Genomic DNA, 25548 nt, shown 5'->3' with positions numbered 1-25548 from the left:
ATCTATATAGACGTTTCTTTAAAGAAGTCACAGAGATGGCCAAGACGCACATGAAAAGCTGCTCAACATCACTAATTATTAGAGAAATGCAAATCCAAACGACAATGAGGTATGACCTCACACCTCTTAGAATCGGCATCATCAGCAAATCTACAAACAACAAATTCCGGGGATGGTGTGGACAAAAGGAACCCTCTTCCACTATTGGTGGGAAGGTAAATTGATACACTCACTATGGAGAGCAGTATGGATGTTCCTTTAAATAACTAAAAAGAGAATTACCATAGGAGCCTGCAATCCCACTTTTGGGCATATACCCAGAGAAAACCATAAATCAAAAAGACACATTCGGTAGTGTATATATGTCCATGCCGCTCTTTCACTTTGTCACAGCTTACCCTTCCCCCTCCCCATATCGTCAAGTCCATGCTCTAGTAGGTCTGTGTCTTTATTCCTGTCTTACCCCTATGTTCCTGATGACATTTTTTTCTTAAATTCCATATATATGTGTCAGCATACAGTATCTGTCTTTCTCTTTCTGACTTACTTCACTCTGTATGACAGACTCTAGGTCCATCCACCTCATTACAAATAGCTCAATTTCATTTCTTTTTATGGCTGAGTTATATTCCATTGTATATATGTGCCACATCTTCTTTATCCATTCATCCGATGATGGACACTTAGGTTGTTTCCATCTCCGGGCTATTGTAAATAGGGCTGCTATGAACATTTTGGTACATGTCTCTTTTTGAATTATGTTTTTCTCAGGGTATATGCCCAGTAGTGGGATTGCTGGGTAGATAGCTAGTGGGAAGCAGCCTCATAGCACAGGGAGATCAGCTCGGTTCTTTGTGACCGCCTGGAGGGGTGGGATAGGGAGGGTGGGAGGGAGACACAAAAGGGAGGGGATATGGGAACATATGTATATGTATAACTGATTAAATTTGTAAAATAAAAAAAAAATATATAAAAAAACTTTAAAAAAAATAATAATAGTAATAAAGAGTAGAATAATGACTCCTCAAAAAAAAAAAAAAGACACATTCACCACAATGTTCATTGCAGCACAATTTACAATAGCCAGGTAATGGAAGCAACCTAAATGCCCACAGAAAGATGAATGGATAAAGATGTGGTACATATATAAAATGGAATATTGCTCAGCCATAAAAAGGAATGAAACTGGGTCATTTGTAGAGAAGTCGATGGATCTAGAGACTGTCATACAGAGTGAAGTAAGTCAGAAAGAGAAAAACAAATATTGTATATTAATGCATATAGGTGGAACCTAGAAAAATGGTACAGATGAACAGGTTTGCAGGGCAGAAATAGAGACACAGAGGTAGAGAACAAACGTATGGACACCAAGTGTGGGAAGCCATGGGGTGGTGGTGGTAGGATGAGTTGGGAGATTGGGATGGACCTGTATACATGTATATGCATAAAATATATAACTAATAGTAACCTGCTGTATAAAGAAATAAACAAAATTAAATTTCAAAATTTTTAAAAATAAAACAGGAGAAAGTTCTTCCATTCACACAGATGTATTTATATGAATGAATTATGCCCATGCTTATATCTATAAATATATAAAAGAGGAATAAAATCTAACTTGAACCAAAAAAGAAAAAAAAACCTAAACCAAACAGTTATACAGAGGAAAACCATACCAAGGCACTTGCTCCAGCGGTAAACAATTCTGAAATTGGGCAGAGGTGGGGAATCATCTCCCATACAGCCAACAGCCCCGCCCCCCCATGCAAGGAGCGTCCTCATTGCAAAGCTGGGGGACCATGCCGAGGCCTCTGTGAGTAAACGTGAGCTGAGCCCCAGGCCAGCTGCTGCTGAACTGTTCCCACCCTTCCCAGGTAAAACACCTGAATATGTACAAGGGCTTGAAAGCCTAGAGGAAGGGCCGTGGAGCCACACCAGCGACAGCACGCAGGCCAACTTGCTGCCTGCAGGCCAGCCAGGATGATCCTGGCCCCGGGCGCTCTTCTGGAAGCTTTCCATTTCCCTGCCTGAGATACCCCTCCTGTCCCGGCCCCCACTCCTTTTTTTCCTTCCTCAGCCCAGAGAGAAATTCCAGTGCAAGTTATGGGTGACACATCCTCTTCTTTACAGGTGGCAGCCTGGCAACTCCTGCAGAAAGTCCAGCAGAGCCCCACTCACACCGGGCCACCAACAAAGCCGTGGACCCTCACACCCTCCCACCAGCACAGCCCCGAGACTGCTGACGGGGCAGAGAATATGGAGTCAGGCACAGCTGCAGGGGCTATTGCTGCCTGGAGTGCTGTTTATATTGACCTCAACCCAGGCACACCTGGGGAGGGCTTGCCGGCAGGGTCAGGCTGCCCAGGTCAGCTAATCCTCAGCCCTCAGGGAATCACATTGCAGAAAAAGGACCTCGCTAAGACAGAATATTAGCCAAGGGAAAAAAGGACACAATGCCATTTGCAGCACCGTAGATGAGTCTAGAGGTAATCACGTGACTTGTAGTAAGTCAGAAAGTGAAAGACACATATCGTAGGATATCACTTATAGGTGTTACCTAAAAATTGATACCAGGGCAGATATTTCCACGGAGAAGGGCAGTCACAGATTCATTAAACAAACTTATGGTTCACCAATGGAAAGGTGTGAGGATTGGATTCATTAGGATATCGGGGTTAACAGACATATAGAAACACAGGTGAAATATATAATCACCAAAGACCTACGGAATACCAAGAGAAGACTACTCAACATTCTGTCATAACGTACATGGGAAAAGGGTCCCAGGAAGAACAGACCTATGTATATGTGTAAAAGAACCACATCTTGCACACCTACAAGAAGCCAAACGTTGTCATCAAACTTGCTGTAATAAAAAATAAAAAATTAAATTAAAAACACGAACAAGAAGTAGTGAGACAAACTTGAGGGGCTTTCTCCTGGCACATTCCATTCTAAATTCCAATCTAGAACAGGACTTCCATTGAGGCTCTGTGGCCCTAGTAACCAGATTTGGTAAGCGAGAACTGCTGCCACCTTGTGGCCGTTTCACACAACAGCAGCTTTAATCCCAGCGCTAATGGTCAGTGGATATTCAAAATCGTTGCAGGCCTGTAAATGTCACCTGCCCTGAAAACAAATCCTGGGGTCATATACCGACCAAAAAATGCAAAAGACGTCCATATTTCAAAACGACTGTTTCAAGAGGCATATTTCACGCACATTAGTGTTCTGCTTCTTTTGCTTTCTTTCTTTTTTGGTTAAAAAAACGGGAATGGAAAAAGGCAAGCCTCAGAATGGGCGAAAACGTTCGCAAACGAATCAATGGACAAAGGTTTAATCTCCAATATATATAAACAGCTCACGCAGCTTAATATTAATAAAACAAACAACCCAGTACAAAAATTGGCAGAAGATCTATATAGACGTTTCTTTAAAGAAGTCACAGAGATGGCCAAGACGCACATGAAAAGCTGCTCAACATCACTAATTATTAGAGAAATGCAAATCTAAACGACAATGAGGTATGACCTCACACCTCTTAGAATCGGCATCATCAGCAAATCTACAAACAACAAATTCCAGGGATGGTGTGGACAAAAGGAACCCTCTTCCACTATTGGTGGGAAGGTAAATTGATACACTCACTATGGAGAACAGTATGGAGGTTCCTTTAAAAAACTAAAAAGAGAATTACCATAGGATCCAGCAATCCCACTTCTGGGCATAAACCCAGAGAAAACCATAAATCAAAAAGACACATTCACCACAATGTTCATTGCAGCACAATTTACAATAGCCAGGTAATGGAAGCAACCTAAATGCCCACAGACAGACGAATGGATAAAGATGTGGTACATATATAAAATGGAATATTACTCAGCCATAAATAGGAATGAAACTGGTTCATTTGTAGAAGTCGATGGATCTAGAGACTGTCATACAGAGTGAAGTAAGTCAGAAAGAGAAAAACAAATATTGTATATTAATGCATATAGGTGGAACCTAGAAAAATGGTACAGATGAACTGGTTTGCAGGACAGAAATAGAGACACAGAGGTAGAGAACAAACGTATGGACACCAAGTGGGGGAAGCCATGGGGTGGTGGTGGTGGGATGAGTTGGGAGATTGGGATGGACCTGTATACATGTGTATGCATAAAATATATAACTAATAGTAACCTGCTGTATAAAGAAATAAACAAAATCAAATTTCAAAATTTTTAAAAATAAAACAGGAAAAAGTTCTTCCATTCACACAGATGTATTTATATGAATGAATTATTCCCATGCTTATATCTATAAATATATAAAAGAGGAAAAAAATCTAACTTGAACCAAAGAAGAAAAAAAAACCTAAACCAAACAGTTATACAGAGGAAAACCATACCAAGGCACTTGCTCCAGCGGTAAACAATTCTGAAATTGGGCAGAGGTGGGGAATCATCTCCCATACAGCCAACAGCCCCGCCCCCCCCATGCAAGGAGCGTCCTCATTGCAAAGCTGGGGGACCATGCCGAGGCCTCTGTGAGTAAACGTGAGCTGAGCCCCAGGCCAGCTGCTGCTGAACTGTTCCCACCCTTCCCAGGTAAAACACCTGAATATGTACAAGGGCTTGAAAGCCTAGAGGAAGGGCCGTGGAGCCACACCAGCGACAGCACGCAGGCCAACTTGCTGCCTGCAGGCCAGCCAGGATGATCCTGGCCCCGGGCGCTCTTCTGGAAGCTTTCCATTTCCCTGCCTGAGATACCCCTCCTGTCCCGGCCCCCACTCCTTTTTTTCCTTCCTCAGCCCAGAGAGAAATTCCAGTGCAAGTTATGGGTGACACATCCTCTTCTTTACAGGTGGCAGCCTGGCAACTCCTGCAGAAAGTCCAGCAGAGCCCCACTCACACCGGGCCACCAACAAAGCCGTGGACCCTCACACCCTCCCACCAGCACAGCCCCGAGACTGCTGACGGGGCAGAGAATATGGAGTCAGGCACAGCTGCAGGGGCTATTGCTGCCTGGAGTGCTGTTTATATTGACCTCAACCCAGGCACACCTGGGGAGGGCTTGCCGGCAGGGTCAGGCTGCCCAGGTCAGCTAATCCTCAGCCCTCAGGGAATCACATTGCAGAAAAAGGACCTCGCTAAGACAGAATATTAGCCAAGGGAAAAAAGGACACAATGCCATTTGCAGCACCGTAGATGAGTCTAGAGGTAATCACGTGACTTGTAGTAAGTCAGAAAGTGAAAGACACATATCGTAGGATATCACTTATAGGTGTTACCTAAAAATTGATACCAGGGCAGATATTTCCACGGAGAAGGGCAATCACAGATTCATTAAACAAACTTATGGTTCACCAATGGAAATGTGTGAGGATTGGATTCATTAGGATATCGGGGTTAACAGACATATACAAACACAGGTGAAATATATAATCACCAAAGACCTACGGAATACCAAGAGAAGACTACTCAACATTCTGTCATAACGTACATGGGAAAAGGGTCCCAGGAAGAACAGACCTATGTATATGTGTAAAAGAACCACATCTTGCACACCTACAACAAGCCAAACGTTGTCATCAAACTTGCTGTAATAAAAAATAAAAAATTAAATTAAAAACACGAACAAGAAGTAGTGAGACAAACTTGAGGGGCTTTCTCCTGGCACATTCCATTCTAAATTCCAATCTAGAACAGGACTTCCATTGAGGCTCTGTGGCCCTAGTAACCAGATTTGGTAAGCGAGAACTGCTGCCACCTTGTGGCCGTTTCACACAAGAGCAGCTTTAATCCCAGCGCTAATGGTCAGTGGATATTCAAAATCGTTGCAGGCCTGTAAATGACACCTGCCCTGAAAACAAATCCTGGGGTCATATACCGACCAAAAAATGCAAAAGACGTCCATATTTCAAAACGACTGTTTCAAGAGGCATATTTCACGCACATTAGTGTTCTGCTTCTTTTGCTTTCTTTCTTTTTTGGTTAAAAAAACGGGAATGGAAAAAGGCAAGCCTCAGAATGGGCGAAAACGTTCGCAAACGAATCAATGGACAAAGGTTTAATCTCCAATATATATAAACAGCTCACGCAGCTTAATATTAATAAAACAAACAACCCAGTACAAAAATGGGCAGAAGATCTATATAGACGTTTCTTTAAAGAAGTCACAGAGATGGCCAAGACGCACATGAAAAGCTGCTCAACATCACTAATTATTAGAGAAATGCAAATCCAAACGACAATGAGGTATGACCTCACACCTCTTAGAATCGGCATCATCAGCAAATCTACAAACAACAAATTCCGGGGATGGTGTGGACAAAAGGAACCCTCTTCCACTATTGGTGGGAAGGTAAATTGATACACTCACTATGGAGAGCAGTATGGATGTTCCTTTAAATAACTAAAAAGAGAATTACCATAGGAGCCTGCAATCCCACTTTTGGGCATATACCCAGAGAAAACCATAAATCAAAAAGACACATTCGGTAGTGTATATATGTCCATGCCGCTCTTTCACTTTGTCACAGCTTACCCTTCCCCCTCCCCATATCGTCAAGTCCATGCTCTAGTAGGTCTGTGTCTTTATTCCTGTCTTACCCCTATGTTCCTGATGACATTTTTTTCTTAAATTCCATATATATGTGTCAGCATACAGTATCTGTCTTTCTCTTTCTGACTTACTTCACTCTGTATGACAGACTCTAGGTCCATCCACCTCATTACAAATAGCTCAATTTCATTTCTTTTTATGGCTGAGTAATATTCCATTGTATATATGTGCCACATCTTCTTTATCCATTCATCCGATGATGGACACTTAGGTTGTTTCCATCTCCGGGCTATTGTAAATAGGGCTGCTATGAACATTTTGGTACATGTCTCTTTTTGAATTATGTTTTTCTCAGGGTATATGCCCAGTAGTGGGATTGCTGGGTAGATAGCTAGTGGGAAGCAGCCTCATAGCACAGGGAGATCAGCTCGGTTCTTTGTGACCGCCTGGAGGGGTGGGATAGGGAGGGTGGGAGGGAGACACAAAAGGGAGGGGATATGGGAACATATGTATATGTATAACTGATTAAATTTGTAAAATAAAAAAAAATATATAAAAAAACGTTAAAAAAATAATAATAGTAATAAAGAGTAGAATAATGACTCCTCAAAAAAAAAAAAAAAAGACACATTCACCACAATGTTCATTGCAGCACAATTTACAATAGCCAGGTAATGGAAGCAACCTAAATGCCCACAGAAAGATGAATGGATAAAGATGTGGTACATATATAAAATGGAATATTGCTCAGCCATAAAAAGGAATGAAACTGGGTCATTTGTAGAGAAGTCGATGGATCTAGAGACTGTCATACAGAGTGAAGTAAGTCAGAAAGAGAAAAACAAATATTGTATATTAATGCATATAGGTGGAACCTAGAAAAATGGTACAGATGAACAGGTTTGCAGGGCAGAAATAGAGACACAGAGGTAGAGAACAAACGTATGGACACCAAGTGTGGGAAGCCATGGGGTGGTGGTGGTAGGATGAGTTGGGAGATTGGGATGGACCTGTATACATGTATATGCATAAAATATATACCTAATAGTAAACTGCTGTATAAAGAAATAAACAAAATTAAATTTCAAAATTTTTAAAAATAAAACAGGAAAACGTTCTTCCATTCACACAGATGTATTTATATGAATGAATTATGCCCATGCTTATATCTATAAATATATAAAAGAGGAATAAAATCTAACTTGAACCAAAAAAGAAAAAAAACCTAAACCAAACAGTTATACAGAGGAAAACCATACCAAGGCACTTGCTCCAGCGGTAAACAATTCTGAAATTGGGCAGAGGTGGGGAATCATCTCCCATACAGCCAACAGCCCCGCCCGCCCATGCAAGGAGCGTCCTCATTGCAAAGCTGGGGGACCATGCCGAGGCCTCTGTGAGTAAACGTGAGCTGAGCCCCAGGCCAGCTGCTGCTGAACTGTTCCCACCCTTCCCAGGTAAAACACCTGAATATGTACAAGGGCTTGAAAGCCTAGAGGAAGGGCCGTGGAGCCACACCAGCGACAGCACGCAGGCCAACTTGCTGCCTGCAGGCCAGCCAGGATGATCCTGGCCCCGGGCGCTCTTCTGGAAGCTTTCCATTTCCCTGCCTGAGATACCCCTCCTGTCCCGGCCCCCACTCCTTTTTTTCCTTCCTCAGCCCAGAGAGAAATTCCAGTGGAAGTTATGGGTGACACATCCTCTTCTTTACAGGTGGCAGCCTGGCAACTCCTGCAGAAAGTCCAGCAGAGCCCCACTCACACCGGGCCACCAACAAAGCCGTGGACCCTCACACCCTCCCACCAGCACAGCCCCGAGACTGGTGACGGGGCAGAGAATATGGAGTCAGGCACAGCTGCAGGGGCTATTGCTGCCTGGAGTGCAGTTTATATTGACCTCAACCCAGGCACACCTGGGGAGGGCTTGCCGGCAGGGTCAGGCTGCCCAGGTCAGCTAATCCTCAGCCCTCAGGGAATCACATTGCAGAAAAAGGACCTCGCTAAGACAGAATATTAGCCAAGGGAAAAAAGGACACAATGCCATTTGCAGCACCGTAGATGAGTCTAGAGGTAATCACGTGACTTGTAGTAAGTCAGAAAGTGAAAGACACATATCGTAGGATATCACTTATAGGTGTTACCTAAAAATTGATACCAGGGCAGATATTTCCACGGAGAAGGGCAATCACAGATTCATTAAACAAACTTATGGTTCACCAATGGAAATGTGTGAGGATTGGATTCATTAGGATATCGGGGTTAACAGACATATACAAACACAGGTGAAATATATAATCACCAAAGACCTACGGAATACCAAGAGAAGACTACTCAACATTCTGTCATAACGTACATGGGAAAAGGGTCCCAGGAAGAACAGACCTATGTATATGTGTAAAAGAACCACATCTTGCACACCTACAAGAAGCCAAACGTTGTCATCAAACTTGCTGTAATAAAAAATAAAAAATTAAATTAAAAACACGAACAAGAAGTAGTGAGACAAACTTGAGGGGCTTTCTCCTGGCACATTCCATTCTAAATTCCAATCTAGAACAGGACTTCCATTGAGGCTCTGTGGCCCTAGTAACCAGATTTGGTAAGCGAGAACTGCTGCCACCTTGTGGCCGTTTCACACAACAGCAGCTTTAATCCCAGCGCTAATGGTCAGTGGATATTCAAAATCGTTGCAGGCCTGTAAATGTCACCTGCCCTGAAAACAAATCCTGGGGTCATATACCGATCAAAAAACGCAAAAGACGTCCCTATTTCAAAACGACTGTTTCAAGAGGCATATTTCACGCACATTAGTGTTCTGCTTCTTTTGCTTTCTTTCTTTTTTGGTTAAAAAAACGGGAATGGAAAAAGGCAAGCCTCAGAATGGGCGAAAACGTTCGCAAACGAATCAATGGACAAAGGTTTAATCTCCAATATATATAAACAGCTCACGCAGCTTAATATTAATAAAACAAACAACCCAGTACAAAAATGGGCAGAAGATCTATATAGACGTTTCTTTAAAGAAGTCACAGAGATGGCCAAGACGCACATGAAAAGCTGCTCAACATCACTAATTATTAGAGAAATGCAAATCCAAACGACAATGAGGTATGACCTCACACCTCTTAGAATCGGCATCATCAGCAAATCTACAAACAACAAATTCCGGGGATGGTGTGGACAAAAGGAACCCTCTTCCACTATTGGTGGGAAGGTAAATTGATACACTCACTATGGAGAGCAGTATGGATGTTCCTTTAAATAACTAAAAAGAGAATTACCATAGGAGCCTGCAATCCCACTTTTGGGCATAAACCCAGAGAAAACCATAAATCAAAAAGACACATTCACCACAATGTTCATTGCAGCACAATTTACAATAGCCAGGTAATGGAAGCAACCTAAATGCCCACAGACAGACGAATGGATAAAGATGTGGTACATATATAAAATGGAATATTACTCAGCCATAAATAGGAATGAAACTGGTTCATTTGTAGAAGTCGATGGATCTAGAGACTGTCATACAGAGTGAAGTAAGTCAGAAAGAGAAAAACAAATATTGTATACTAATGCATATAGGTGGAACCTAGAAAAATGGTACAGATGAACTGGTTTGCAGGGCAGAAATAGAGACACAGAGGTAGAGAACAAATGTATGGACACCAAGTGGGGGAAGCCATGGGGTGGTGGTGGTGGGATGAGTTGGGAGATTGGGATGGACCTGTATACATGTGTATGCATAAAATATATAACTAATAGTAACCTGCTGTATAAAGAAATAAACAAAATTAAATTTCAAAATTTTTAAAAATAAAACAGGAAAAAGTTCTTCCATTCACACAGATGTATTTATATGAATGAATTATTCCCATGCTTATATCTATAAATATATAAAAGAGGAATAAAATCTAACTTGAACCAAAAAACAAAAAATAAATCCTAAACCAAACAGTTATACAGAGGAAAACACTACCTAGGCACTTGTTCCAGCAGTAAACAATTCTGAAATTGGTCAGTGGTGGGGAATCATCTTCCATACAACCAACAGCCCCGTCCCCCCATGCAAGGAGCGTCCTCACTGCAAAGCTGGGGGACCATGCCGAGGCCTCTGTGAGTAAACGTGAGCTGAGCCCCAGGCCAGCTGCTACTGAACTGTTCCCACCCTTCCCAGGTAAAACACCTGAATATGTACAAGGGCTTGAAAGCCTGGAGGAAGGGCCATGGAGCCACACCAGCGACAGCACGCAGGCCAACTTGCTGCCTGCAGGCCAGCCAGGATGGTCCTGGCCCCGGGCGCTCTTCTGGAAGCTTTCCATTTCCCTGCCTGAGATACCCCTCCTGTCCCGGCCCCCACTCCTTTTTTTCCTTCCTCAGCCCGGAGAGAAATTCCAGTGGAAGTTATGGGTGACACATCCTCTTCTTTACAGGTGGCAGCCTGGCAACTCCTGCAGAAAGTCCAGCAGAGCCCCACTCACACCGGGCCACCAACAAAGCCGTGGACCCTCACACCCTCCCACCAGCACAGCCCCGAGACTGCTGACGGGGCAGAGAATATGGAGTCAGGCACAGCTGCAGGGGCTATTGCTGCCTGGAGTGCTGTTTATATTGACCTCAAACCAGGCACACCTGGGGAGGGCTTGCCGGCAGGGTCAGGCTGCCCAGGTCAGCTAATCCTCAGCCCTCAGGGAATCACATTGCAGAAAAAGGACCTCGCTAAGACAGAATATTAGCCAAGGGAAAAAAGGACACAATGCCATTTGCAGCACCGTAGATGAGTCTAGAGGTAATCACGTGACTTGTAGTAAGTCAGAAAGTGAAAGACACATATCGTAGGATATCACTTATAGGTGTTACCTAAAAATTGATACCAGGGCAGATATTTCCACGGAGAAGGGCAATCACAGATTCATTAAACAAACTTATGGTTCACCAATGGAAAGGTGTGAGGATTGGATTCATTAGGATATCGGGGTTAACAGACATATACAAACACAGGTGAAATATATAATCACCAAAGACCTACGGAATACCAAGAGAAGACTACTCAACATTCTTTCATAACGTACATGGGAAAAGGGTCCCAGGAAGAACAGACCTATGTATATGTGTAAAAGAACCACATCTTGCACACCTACAACAAGCCAAACGTTGTCATCAAACTTGCTGTAATAAAAAATAAAAAATTAAATTAAAAACACGAACAAGAAGTAGTGAGACAAACTTGAGGGGCTTTCTCCTGGCACATTCCATTCTAAATTCCAATCTAGAACAGGACTTCCATTGAGGCTCTGTGGCCCTAGTAACCAGATTTGGTAAGCGAGAACTGCTGCCACCTTGTGGCCGTTTCACACAACAGCAGCTTTAATCCCAGCGCTAATGGTCAGTGGATATTCAAAATCGTTGCAGGCCTGTAAATGACACCTGCCCTGAAAACAAATCCTGGGGTCATATACCGATCAAAAAATGCAAAAGACGTCCATATTTCAAAACGACTGTTTCAAGAGGCATATTTCACGCACATTAGTGTTCTGCTTCTTTTGCTTTCTTTCTTTTTTGGTTAAAAAAACGGGAATGGAAAAAGGCAAGCCTCAGAATGGGCGAAAACGTTCGCAAACGAATCAATGGACAAAGGTTTAATCTCCAATATATATAAACAGCTCACGCAGCTTAATATTAATAAAACAAACAACCCAGTACAAAAATGGGCAGAAGATCTATATAGACGTTTCTTTAAAGAAGTCACAGAGATGGCCAAGACGCACATGAAAAGCTGCTCAACATCACTAATTATTAGAGAAATGCAAATCCAAACGACAATGAGGTATGACCTCACACCTCTTAGAATCGGCATCATCAGCAAATCTACAAACAACAAATTCCGGGGATGGTGTGGACAAAAGGAACCCTCTTCCACTATTGGTGGGAAGGTAAATTGATACACTCACTATGGAGAGCAGTATGGATGTTCCTTTAAATAACTAAAAAGAGAATTACCATAGGAGCCTGCAATCCCACTTTTGGGCATATACCCAGAGAAAACCATAAATCAAAAAGACACATTCGGTAGTGTATATATGTCCATGCCGCTCTTTCACTTTGTCACAGCTTACCCTTCCCCCTCCCCATATCGTCAAGTCCATGCTCTAGTAGGTCTGTGTCTTTATTCCTGTCTTACCCCTATGTTCCTGATGACATTTTTTTCTTAAATTCCATATATATGTGTCAGCATACAGTATCTGTCTTTCTCTTTCTGACTTACTTCACTCTGTATGACAGACTCTAGGTCCATCCACCTCATTACAAATAGCTCAATTTCATTTCTTTTTATGGCTGAGTAATATTCCATTGTATATATGTGCCACATCTTCTTTATCCATTCATCCGATGATGGACACTTAGGTTGTTTCCATCTCCGGGCTATTGTAAATAGGGCTGCTATGAACATTTTGGTACATGTCTCTTTTTGAATTATGCTTTTCTCAGGGTATATGCCCAGTAGTGGGATTGCTGGGTAGATAGCTAGTGGGAAGCAGCCTCATAGCACAGGGAGATCAGCTCGGTTCTTTGTGACCGCCTGGAGGGGTGGGATAGGGAGGGTGGGAGGGAGACACAAAAGGGAGGGGATATGGGAACATATGTATATGTATAACTGATTAAATTTGTAAAATAAAAAAATATATATAAAAAAACTTTAAAAAAAAATAATAATAGTAATAAAGAGTAGAATAATGACTCCTCAAAAAAAAAAAAAAAGACACATTCACCACAATGTTCATTGCAGCACAATTTACAATAGCCAGGTAATGGAAGCAACCTAAATGCCCACAGAAAGATGAATGGATAAAGATGTGGTACATATATAAAATGGAATATTGCTCAGCCATAAAAAGGAATGAAACTGGGTCATTTGTAGAGAAGTCGATGGATCTAGAGACTGTCATACAGAGTGAAGTAAGTCAGAAAGAGAAAAACAAATATTGTATATTAATGCATATAGGTGGAACCTAGAAAAATGGTACAGATGAACAGGTTTGCAGGGCAGAAATAGAGACACAGAGGTAGAGAACAAACGTATGGACACCAAGTGTGGGAAGCCATGGGGTGGTGGTGGTAGGATGAGTTGGGAGATTGGGATGGACCTGTATACATGTATATGCATAAAATATATAACTAATAGTAACCTGCTGTATAAAGAAATAAACAAAATTAAATTTCAAAATTTTTAAAAATAAAACAGGAAAACGTTCTTCCATTCACACAGATGTATTTATATGAATGAATTATGCCCATGCTTATATCTATAAATATATAAAAGAGGAATAAAATCTAACTTGAACCAAAAAAGAAAAAAAAACCTAAACCAAACAGTTATACAGAGGAAAACCATACCAAGGCACTTGCTCCAGCGGTAAACAATTCTGAAATTGGGCAGAGGTGGGGAATCATCTCCCATACAGCCAACAGCCCCGCCCCCCCATGCAAGGAGCGTCCTCATTGCAAAGCTGGGGGACCATGCCGAGGCCTCTGTGAGTAAACGTGAGCTGAGCCCCAGGCCAGCTGCTGCTGAACTGTTCCCACCCTTCCCAGGTAAAACACCTGAATATGTACAAGGGCTTGAAAGCCTAGAGGAAGGGCCGTGGAGACACACCAGCGACAGCACGCAGGCCAACTTGCTGCCTGCAGGCCAGCCAGGATGATCCTGGCCCCGGGCGCTCTTCTGGAAGCTTTCCATTTCCCTGCCTGAGATACCCCTCCTGTCCCGGCCCCCACTCCTTTTTTTCCTTCCTCAGCCCAGAGAGAAATTCCAGTGGAAGTTATGGGTGACACATCCTCTTCTTTACAGGTGGCAGCCTGGCAACTCCTGCAGAAAGTCCAGCAGAGCCCCACTCACACCAGGCCACCAACAAAGCCGTGGACCCTCACACCCTCCCACCAGCACAGCCCCGAGACTGCTGACGGGGCAGAGAATATGGAGTCAGGCACAGCTGCAGGGGCTATTGCTGCCTGGAGTGCTGTTTATATTGACCTCAACCCAGGCACACCTGGGGAGGGCTTGCCGGCAGGGTCAGGCTGCCCAGGTCAGCTAATCCTCAGCCCTCAGGGAATCACATTGCAGAAAAAGGACCTCGCTAAGACAGAATATTAGCCAAGGGAAAAAAGGACACAATGCCATTTGCAGCACCGTAGATGAGTCTAGAGGTAATCACGTGACTTGTAGTAAGTCAGAAAGTGAAAGACACATATCGTAGGATATCACTTATAGGTGTTACCTAAAAATTGATACCAGGGCAGATATTTCCACGGAGAAGGGCAATCACAGGTTCATTAAACAAACTTATGGTTCACCAATGGAAATGTGTGAGGATTGGATTCATTAGGATATCGGGGTTAACAGACATATACAAACACAGGTGAAATATATAATCACCAAAGACCTACGGAATACCAAGAGAAGACTACTCAACATTCTGTCATAACGTACATGGGAAAAGGGTCCCAGGAAGAACAGACCTATGTATATGTGTAAAAGAACCACATCTTGCACACCTACAAGAAGCCAAACGTTGTCATCAAACTTGCTGTAATAAAAAATAAAAAATTAAATTAAAAACACGAACAAGAAGTAGTGAGACAAACTTGAGGGGCTTTCTCCTGGCACATTCCATTCTAAATTCCAATCTAGAACAGGACTTCCATTGAGGCTCTGTGGCCCTAGTAACCAGATTTGGTAAGCGAGAACTGCTGCCACCTTGTGGCCGTTTCACACAACAGCAGCTTTAATCCCAGCGCTAATGGTCAGTGGATATTCAAAATCGTTGCAGGCCTGTAAATGTCACCTGCCCTGAAAACAAATCCTGGGGTCATATACCGATCAAAAAATGCAAAAGACGTCCATATTTCAAAACGACTGTTTCAAGAGGCATATTTCACGCACATTAGTGTTCTGCTTCTTTTGCTTTCTTTCTTTTTTGGTTAAAAAAACGGGAATGGAAAAAGGCAAGCCTCAGAATGGGCGAAAACGTTCGCAAACGAATCAATGGACAAAGGTTTAATCTCCAATATATATAAACAGCTCACGCAGCTTAATATTAATAAAACAAACAACCCAGTACAAAAATGGGCAGAAGATCTATATAGACGTTTCTTTAAAGAAGTCACAGAGATGGCCAAGACGCACATGAAAAGCTGCTCAACATCACTAATTATTAGAGAAATGCAAATCCAAACGACAATGAGGTATGACCTCACACCTGTTAGAATCGGCATCATCAGCAAATCTACAAACAACAAATTCCAGGGATGGTGTGGACAAAAGGAACCCTCTTCCACTATTGGTGGGAAGGTAAATTGATACACTCACTATGGAGAACAGTATGGAGGTTCCTTTAAAAAACTAAAAAGAGAATTACCATAGGATCCAGCAATCCCACTTCTGGGCATAAACCCAGAGAAAACCATAAATCAAAAAGACACATTCACCACAATGTTCATTGCAGCACAATTTACAATAGCCAGGTAATGGAAGCAACCTAAATGCCCACAGACAGACGAATGGATAAAGATGTGGTACATATATAAAATGGAATATTACTCAGCCATAAATAGGAATGAAACTGGTTCATTTGTAGAAGTCAATGGATCTAGAGACTGTCATACAGAGTGAAGTAAGTCAGAAAGAGAAAAACAAATATTGTATACTAATGCATATAGGTGGAACCTAGAAAAATGGTACAGATGAACTGGTTTGCAGGGCAGAAATAGAGACACAGAGGTAGAGAACAAATGTATGGACACCAAGTGGGGGAAGCCATGGGGTGGTGGTGGTAGGATGAGTTGGGAGATTGGGATGGACCTGTATACATGTGTATGCATAAAATATATAACTAATAGTAACCTGCTGTATAAAGAAATAAACAAAATTAAATTTCAAAATTTTTAAAAATAAAACAGGAAAAAGTTCTTCCATTCACACAGATGTATTTATATGAATGAATTATTCCCATGCTTATATCTATAAATATATAAAAGAGGAATAAAATCTAACTTGAACCAAAAAACAAAAAATAAATCCTAAACCAAACAGTTATACAGAGGAAAACACTACCTAGGCACTTGTTCCAGCAGTAAACAATTCTGAAATTGGTCAGTGGTGGGGAATCATCTTCCATACAACCAACAGCCCCGTCCCCCCATGCAAGGAGCGTCCTCACTGCAAAGCTGGGGGACCATGCCGAGGCCTCTGTGAGTAAACGTGAGCTGAGCCCCAGGCCAGCTGCTACTGAACTGTTCCCACCCTTCCCAGGTAAAACACCTGAATATGTACAAGGGCTTGAAAGCCTGGAGGAAGGGCCATGGAGCCACACCAGCGACAGCACGCAGGCCAACTTGCTGCCTGCAGGCCAGCCAGGATGGTCCTGGCCCCGGGCGCTCTTCTGGAAGCTTTCCATTTCCCTGCCTGAGATACCCCTCCTGTCCCGGCCCCCACTCCTTTTTTTCCTTCCTCAGCCCGGAGAGAAATTCCAGTGGAAGTTATGGGTGACACATCCTCTTCTTTACAGGTGGCAGCCTGGCAACTCCTGCAGAAAGTCCAGCAGAGCCCCACTCACACCGGGCCACCAACAAAGCCGTGGACCCTCACACCCTCCCACCAGCACAGCCCCGAGACTGCTGACGGGGCAGAGAATATGGAGTCAGGCACAGCTGCAGGGGCTATTGCTGCCTGGAGTGCTGTTTATATTGACCTCAAACCAGGCACACCTGGGGAGGGCTTGCCGGCAGGGTCAGGCTGCCCAGGTCAGCTAATCCTCAGCCCTCAGGGAATCACATTGCAGAAAAAGGACCTCGCTAAGACAGAATATTAGCCAAGGGAAAAAAGGACACAATGCCATTTGCAGCACCGTAGATGAGTCTAGAGGTAATCACGTGACTTGTAGTAAGTCAGAAAGTGAAAGACACATATCGTAGGATATCACTTATAGGTGTTACCTAAAAATTGATACCAGGGCAGATATTTCCACGGAGAAGGGCAATCACAGATTCATTAAACAAACTTATGGTTCACCAATGGAAAGGTGTGAGGATTGGATTCATTAGGATATCGGGGTTAACAGACATATACAAACACAGGTGAAATATATAATCACCAAAGACCTACGGAATACCAAGAGAAGACTACTCAACATTCTTTCATAACGTACATGGGAAAAGGGTCCCAGGAAGAACAGACCTATGTATATGTGTAAAAGAACCACATCTTGCACACCTACAACAAGCCAAACGTTGTCATCAAACTTGCTGTAATAAAAAATAAAAAATTAAATTAAAAACACGAACAAGAAGTAGTGAGACAAACTTGAGGGGCTTTCTCCTGGCACATTCCATTCTAAATTCCAATCTAGAACAGGACTTCCATTGAGGCTCTGTGGCCCTAGTAACCAGATTTGGTAAGCGAGAACTGCTGCCACCTTGTGGCCGTTTCACACAACAGCAGCTTTAATCCCAGCGCTAATGGTCAGTGGATATTCAAAATCGTTGCAGGCCTGTAAATGACACCTGCCCTGAAAACAAATCCTGGGGTCATATACCGATCAAAAAATGCAAAAGACGTCCATATTTCAAAACGACTGTTTCAAGAGGCATATTTCACGCACATTAGTGTTCTGCTTCTTTTGCTTTCTTTCTTTTTTGGTTAAAAAAACGGGAATGGAAAAAGGCAAGCCTCAGAATGGGCGAAAACGTTCGCAAACGAATCAATGGACAAAGGTTTAATCTCCAATATATATAAACAGCTCACGCAGCTTAATATTAATAAAACAAACAACCCAGTACAAAAATGGGCAGAAGATCTATATAGACGTTTCTTTAAAGAAGTCACAGAGATGGCCAAGACGCACATGAAAAGCTGCTCAACATCACTAATTATTAGAGAAATGCAAATCCAAACGACAATGAGGTATGACCTCACACCTCTTAGAATCGGCATCATCAGCAAATCTACAAACAACAAATTCCGGGGATGGTGTGGACAAAAGGAACCCTCTTCCACTATTGGTGGGAAGGTAAATTGATACACTCACTATGGAGAGCAGTATGGATGTTCCTTTAAATAACTAAAAAGAGAATTACCATAGGAGCCTGCAATCCCACTTTTGGGCATATACCCAGAGAAAACCATAAATCAAAAAGACACATTCGGTAGTGTATATATGTCCATGCCGCTCTTTCACTTTGTCACAGCTTACCCTTCCCCCTCCCCATATCGTCAAGTCCATGCTCTAGTAGGTCTGTGTCTTTATTCCTGTCTTACCCCTATGTTCCTGATGACATTTTTTTCTTAAATTCCATATATATGTGTCAGCATACAGTATCTGTCTTTCTCTTTCTGACTTACTTCACTCTGTATGACAGACTCTAGGTCCATCCACCTCATTACAAATAGCTCAATTTCATTTCTTTTTATGGCTGAGTAATATTCCATTGTATATATGTGCCACATCTTCTTTATCCATTCATCCGATGATGGACACTTAGGTTGTTTCCATCTCCGGGCTATTGTAAATAGGGCTGCTATGAACATTTTGGTACATGTCTCTTTTTGAATTATGTTTTTCTCAGGGTATATGCCCAGTAGTGGGATTGCTGGGTAGATAGCTAGTGGGAAGCAGCCTCATAGCACAGGGAGATCAGCTCGGTTCTTTGTGACCGCCTGGAGGGGTGGGATAGGGAGGGTGGGAGGGAGACACAAAAGGGAGGGGATATGGGAACATATGTATATGTATAACTGATTAAATTTGTAAAATAAAAAAAAATATATAAAAAAACGTTAAAAAAATAATAATAGTAATAAAGAGTAGAATAATGACTCCTCAAAAAAAAAAAAAAAGACACATTCACCACAATGTTCATTGCAGCACAATTTACAATAGCCAGGTAATGGAAGCAACCTAAATGCCCACAGAAAGATGAATGGATAAAGATGTGGTACATATATAAAATGGAATATTGCTCAGCCATAAAAAGGAATGAAACTGGGTCATTTGTAGAGAAGTCGATGGATCTAGAGACTGTCATACAGAGTGAAGTAAGTCAGAAAGAGAAAAACAAATATTGTATATTAATGCATATAGGTGGAACCTAGAAAAATGGTACAGATGAACAGGTTTGCAGGGCTGAAATAGAGACACAGAGGTAGAGAACAAACGTATGGACACCAAGTGTGGGAAGCCATGGGGTGGTGGTGGTAGGATGAGTTGGGAGATTGGGATGGACCTGTATACATGTATATGCATAAAATATATAACTAATAGTAACCTGCTGTATAAAGAAATAAACAAAATTAAATTTCAAAATTTTTAAAAATAAAACAGGAAAACGTTCTTCCATTCACACAGATGTATTTATATGAATGAATTATGCCCATGCTTATATCTATAAATATATAAAAGAGGAATAAAATCTAACTTGAACCAAAAAAGAAAAAAAAACCTAAACCAAACAGTTATACAGAGGAAAACCATACCAAGGCACTTGCTCCAGTGGTAAACAATTCTGAAATTGGGCAGAGGTGGGGAATCATCTCCCATACAGCCAACAGCCCCGCCCCCCCCATGCAAGGAGCGTCCTCATTGCAAAGCTGGGGGACCATGCCGAGGCCTCTGTGAGTAAACGTGAGCTGAGCCCCAGGCCAGCTGCTGCTGAACTGTTCCCACCCTTCCCAGGTAAAACACCTGAATATGTACAAGGGCTTGAAAGCCTAGAGGAAGGGCCGTGGAGCCACACCAGCGACAGCACGCAGGCCAACTTGCTGCCTGCAGGCCAGCCAGGATGATCCTGGCCCCGGGCGCTCTTCTGGAAGCTTTCCATTTCCCTGCCTGAGATACCCCTCCTGTCCCGGCCCCCACTCCTTTTTTTCCTTCCTCAGCCCAGAGAGAAATTCCAGTGGAAGTTATGGGTGACACATCCTCTTCTTTACAGGTGGCAGCCTGGCAACTCCTGCAGAAAGTCCAGCAGAGCCCCACTCACACCGGGCCACCAACAAAGCCGTGGACCCTCACACCCTCCCACCAGCACAGCCCCGAGACTGCTGACGGGGCAGAGAATATGGAGTCAGGCACAGCTGCAGGGGCTATTGCTGCGTGGAGTGCTGTTTATATTGACCTCAACCCAGGCACACCTGGGGAGGGCTTGCCGGCAGGGTCAGGCTGCCCAGGTCAGCTAATCCTCAGCCCTCAGGGAATCACATTGCAGAAAAAGGAACTCGCTAAGACATAAAATTAGCCAAGGGAAAAAAGGACACAATGCCATTTGCAGCACCGTAGATGAGTCTAGAGGTAATCACGTGACTTGTAGTAAGTCAGAAAGTGAAAGACACATATCGTAGGATATCACTTATAGGTGTTACCTAAAAATTGATACCAGGGCAGATATTTCCACGGAGAAGGGCAATCACAGATTCATTAAACAAACTTATGGTTCACCAATGGAAAAGTGTGAGGATTGGATTCATTAGGATATCGGGGTTAACAGACATATACAAACACAGCTGAAATATATAATCACCAAAGACCTACGGAATACCAAGAGAAGACTACTCAACATTCTGTCATAACGTACATGGGAAAAGGGTCCCAGGAAGAACAGACCTATGTATATGTGTAAAAGAACCACATCTTGCACACCTACAAGAAGCCAAACGTTGTCATCAAACTTGCTGTAATAAAAAATAAAAAAATTAAATTAAAAACACGAACAAGAAGTAGTGAGACAAACTTGAGGGGCTTTCTCCTGGCACATTCCATTCTAAATTCCATTCTAGAACAGGACTTCCATTGAGGCTCTGTGGCCCTAGTAACCAGATTTGGTAAGCGAGAACTGCTGCCACCTTGTGGCCGTTTCACACAACAGCAGCTTTAATCCCAGCGCTAATGGTCAGTGGATATTCAAAATCGTTGCAGGCCTGTAAATTACACCTGCCCTGAAAACAAATCCTAGGGTCATATATCGACCAAAAAATTCAAAAGACGTCCATATTTCAAAACGACAGTTTCAAGAGGCATATTTCACGCACATTAGTGTTCTGCTTCTTTTGCTTTCTTTCTTTTTTGGTTAAAAAAACGGGGATGGAAAAAGGCAACCCTCAGAATGGGCGAAAACATTCGCAAACGAATCAATGGACAAAGGTTTAATCTCCAATATATATAAACAGCTCACGCAGCTTAATATTAATAAAACAAACAACCCAATACAAAAATGGGCAGAAGATCTATATAGACGTTTCTTCAAAGATGTCACAGAGATGGCCAAGACGCACATGAAAAGCTGCTCAACATCACTAATTATTAGAGAAATGCAAATACAAACGACAATGAGGTATGACCTCACACCTCTTAGAATCGGCATCATCAGAAAATCTACAAACAAGAAATTCTGGGGAGGGTGTGGACAAAAGGAACCCTCTTCCACTATTGGTGGGAAGGTAAATTGATACAGTCACTATGGAGAACAGTATGGAGGTTCCTTTAAAAAACTAAAAACAGAATTACCATAGGATCCAGCAATCCCACTTCTGGGCATATACCCAGAGAAAACCATAAATCAAAAAGACACATTCACCACAATGTTCATTGCAGCACAATTTACAATAGCCAGGTAATGGAAGCAACCTAAATGCCCACAGAAAGACGAATGGATAAAGATGTGGTACATATATAAAATGGAATATTGCTCAGCCATAAAAAGGAATGAAACTGGGTCATTTGTAGAGAAGTCGATGGATCTAGAGACTGTCATACAGAGTGAAGTAAGTCAGAAAGAGAAAAACAAATATTGTATATTAATGCATATAGGTGGAACCTAGAAAAATGGTACAGAAGAACTGGTATGCAGGACAGAAATAGAGACACAGAGGTAGAGAACAAACGTATGGACACCAAGTGGGGCAAGCCATGGGATGGTGGTGGTGGGATGAGTTGGGAGATTGGGATGGACCTGTATACATGTATATGCATAAAATATATAACTAATAGTAACCTGCTGCATAAAGAAATAAACAAAATTAAATTTCAAAATTTTTAAAAATAAAACAGGAAAAAGTTCTTCCATTCACACAGATGTATTTATATGAATGAATTATTCCCATGCTTATATCTATAAATATATAAAAGAGGAATAAAATCTAACTTGAACCAAAAAACAAAAAAATAAATCCTAAACCAAACAGTTATACAGAGGAAAACACTACCTAGGCACTTGTTCCAGCAGTAAACAATTCTGAAATTGGTCAGTGGTGGGGAATCATCTTCCATACAACCAACAGCCCCGTCCCCCCATGCAAGGAGCGTCCTCACTGCAAAGCAGGGGGACCATGCCGAGGCCTCTGTGAGTAAACGTGAGCTGAGCCCCAGGCCAGCTGCTACTGAACTGTTCCCACCCTTCCCAGGTAAAACACCTGAATATGTACAAGGGCTTGAAAGCCTGGAGGAAGGGCCGTGGAGCCACACCAGCGACAGCACGCAGGCCAACTTGCTGCCTGCAGGCCAGCCAGGATGGTCCTGGCCCCGGGCGCTCTTCTGGAAGCTTTCCATTTCCCTGCCTGAGATACCCCTCCTGTCCCGGCCCCCACTCCTTTTTTTCCTTCCTCAGCCCGGAGAGAAATTCCAGTGCAAGTTATGGGTGACACATCCTCTTCTTTACAGGTGGCAGCCTGGCAACTCCTGCAGAAAGTCCAGCAGAGCCCCACTCACACCGGGCCACCAACAAAGCCGTGGACCCTCACACCCTCCCACCAGCACAGCCCCGAGACTGCTGACGGGGCAGAGAATATGGAGTCAGGCACAGCTGCAGGGGCTATTGCTGCCTGGAGTGCAGTTTATATTGACCTCAACCCAGGCACACCTGGGGAGGGCTTGCCGGCAGGGTCAGGCTGCCCAGGTCAGCTAATCCTCAGCCCTCAGGGAATCACATTGCAGAAAATGGACCTCGCTAAGACAGAATATTAGCCAAGGGAAAAAAGGACACAATGCCATTTGCAGCACCGTAGATGAGTCTAGAGGTAATCACGTGACTTGTAGTAAGTCAGAAAGTGAAAGACACATATCGTAGGATATCACTTATAGGTGTTACCTAAAAATTGATACCAGGGCAGATATTTCCACGGAGAAGGGCAGTCACAGATTCATTAAACAAACTTATGGTTCACCAATGGAAAGGTGTGAGGATTGGATTAATTAGGATATCGGGGTTAACAAACATATACAAACACAGGTGAAATATATAATCACCAAAGACCTACGGAATACCAAGAGAAGACTACTCAACATTCTGTCATAACGTACATGGGAAAAGGGTCCCAGGAAGAACAGACCTATGTATATGTGTAAAAGAACCACATCTTGCACACCTACAACAAGCCAAACGTTGTCATCAAACTTGCTGTAATAAAAAATAAAAAAATTAAATTAAAAACACGAACAAGAAGTAGTGAGACAAACTTGAGGGGCTTTCTCCTGGCCCATTCCATTCTAAATTCCAATCTAGAACAGGACTTCAATTGAGGCTCTGTGGCCCTAGTAACCAGATTTGGTAAGCGAGAACTGCTGCCACCTTGTGGCCGTTTCACACAACAGCAGCTTTAATCCCAGCGCTAATGGTCAGTGGATATTCAAAATCGTTGCAGGCCTGTAAATGACACCTGCCCTGAAAACAAATCCTAGGGTCATATACCGACCAAAAAATGCAAAAGACGTCCATATTTCAAAACGACTGTTTCAAGAGGCATATTTCACGCACATTAGTGTTCTGCTTCTTTTGCTTTCTTTCTTTTTTGGTTAAAAAAACGGGAATGGAAAAAGGCAAGCCTCAGAATGGGCGAAAACGTTTGCAAACGAATCAATGGACAAAGGTTTAATCTCCAATATATATAAACAGCTCACGCAGCTTAATATTAATAAAACAAACAACCCAGTACAAAAATGGGCAGAAGATCTATATAGACGTTTCTTTAAAGAAGTCACAGAGATGGCCAAGACGCACATGAAAAGCTGCTCAACATCACTAATTATTAGAGAAATGCAAATACAAACGACAATGAGGTATGACCTCACACCTCTTAGAATCGGCATCATCAGCAAATCTACAAACAACAAATTCCAGGGATGGTGTGGACAAAAGGAACCCTCTTCCACTATTGGTGGGAAGGTAAATTGATACACTCACTATGGAGAACAGTATGGAGGTTCCTTTAAAAAACTAAAAAGAGAATTACCATAGGAGCCTGCAATCCCACTTTTGGGCATATACCCAGAGAAAACCATAAATCAAAAAGACACATTCACCACAATGTTCATTGCAGCACAATTTACAATAGCCAGGTAATGGAAGCAACCTAAATGCCCACAGAAAGATGAATGGATAAAGATGTGGTACATATATAAAATGGAATATTGCTCAGCCATAAAAAGGAATGAAACTGGGTCATTTGTAGAGAAGTCGATGGATCTAGAGACTGTCATACAGAGTGAAGTAAGTCAGAAAGAGAAAAACAAATATTGTATATTAATGCATATAGGTGGAACCTAGAAAAATGGTACAGATGAACAGGTTTGCAGGGCAGAAATAGAGACACTGAGGTAGAGAACAAACGTATGGACACCAAGTGTGGGAAGCCATGGGGTGGTGGTGGTAGGATGAGTTGGGAGATTGGGATGGACCTGTATACATGTATATGCATAAAATATATAACTAATAGTAACGTGCTGTATAAAGAAATAAACAAAATTAAATTTCAAAATTTTTAAAAATAAAACAGGAAAACGTTCTTCCATTCACACAGATGTATTTATATGAATGAATTATGCCCATGCTTATATCTATAAATATATAAAAGAGGAATAAAATCTAACTTGAACCAAAAAAGAAAAAAAAACCTAAACCAAACAGTTATACAGAGGAAAACCATACCAAGGCACTTGCTCCAGCGGTAAACAATTCTGAAATTGGGCAG

The sequence above is a fragment of the Mesoplodon densirostris genome, chromosome 9, assembly GCF_025265405.1.
Source record: "Mesoplodon densirostris isolate mMesDen1 chromosome 9, mMesDen1 primary haplotype, whole genome shotgun sequence".
Lineage (NCBI taxonomy): Eukaryota > Metazoa > Chordata > Mammalia > Artiodactyla > Ziphiidae > Mesoplodon > Mesoplodon densirostris.
This window is presented reverse-complemented; position numbering follows the sequence as displayed.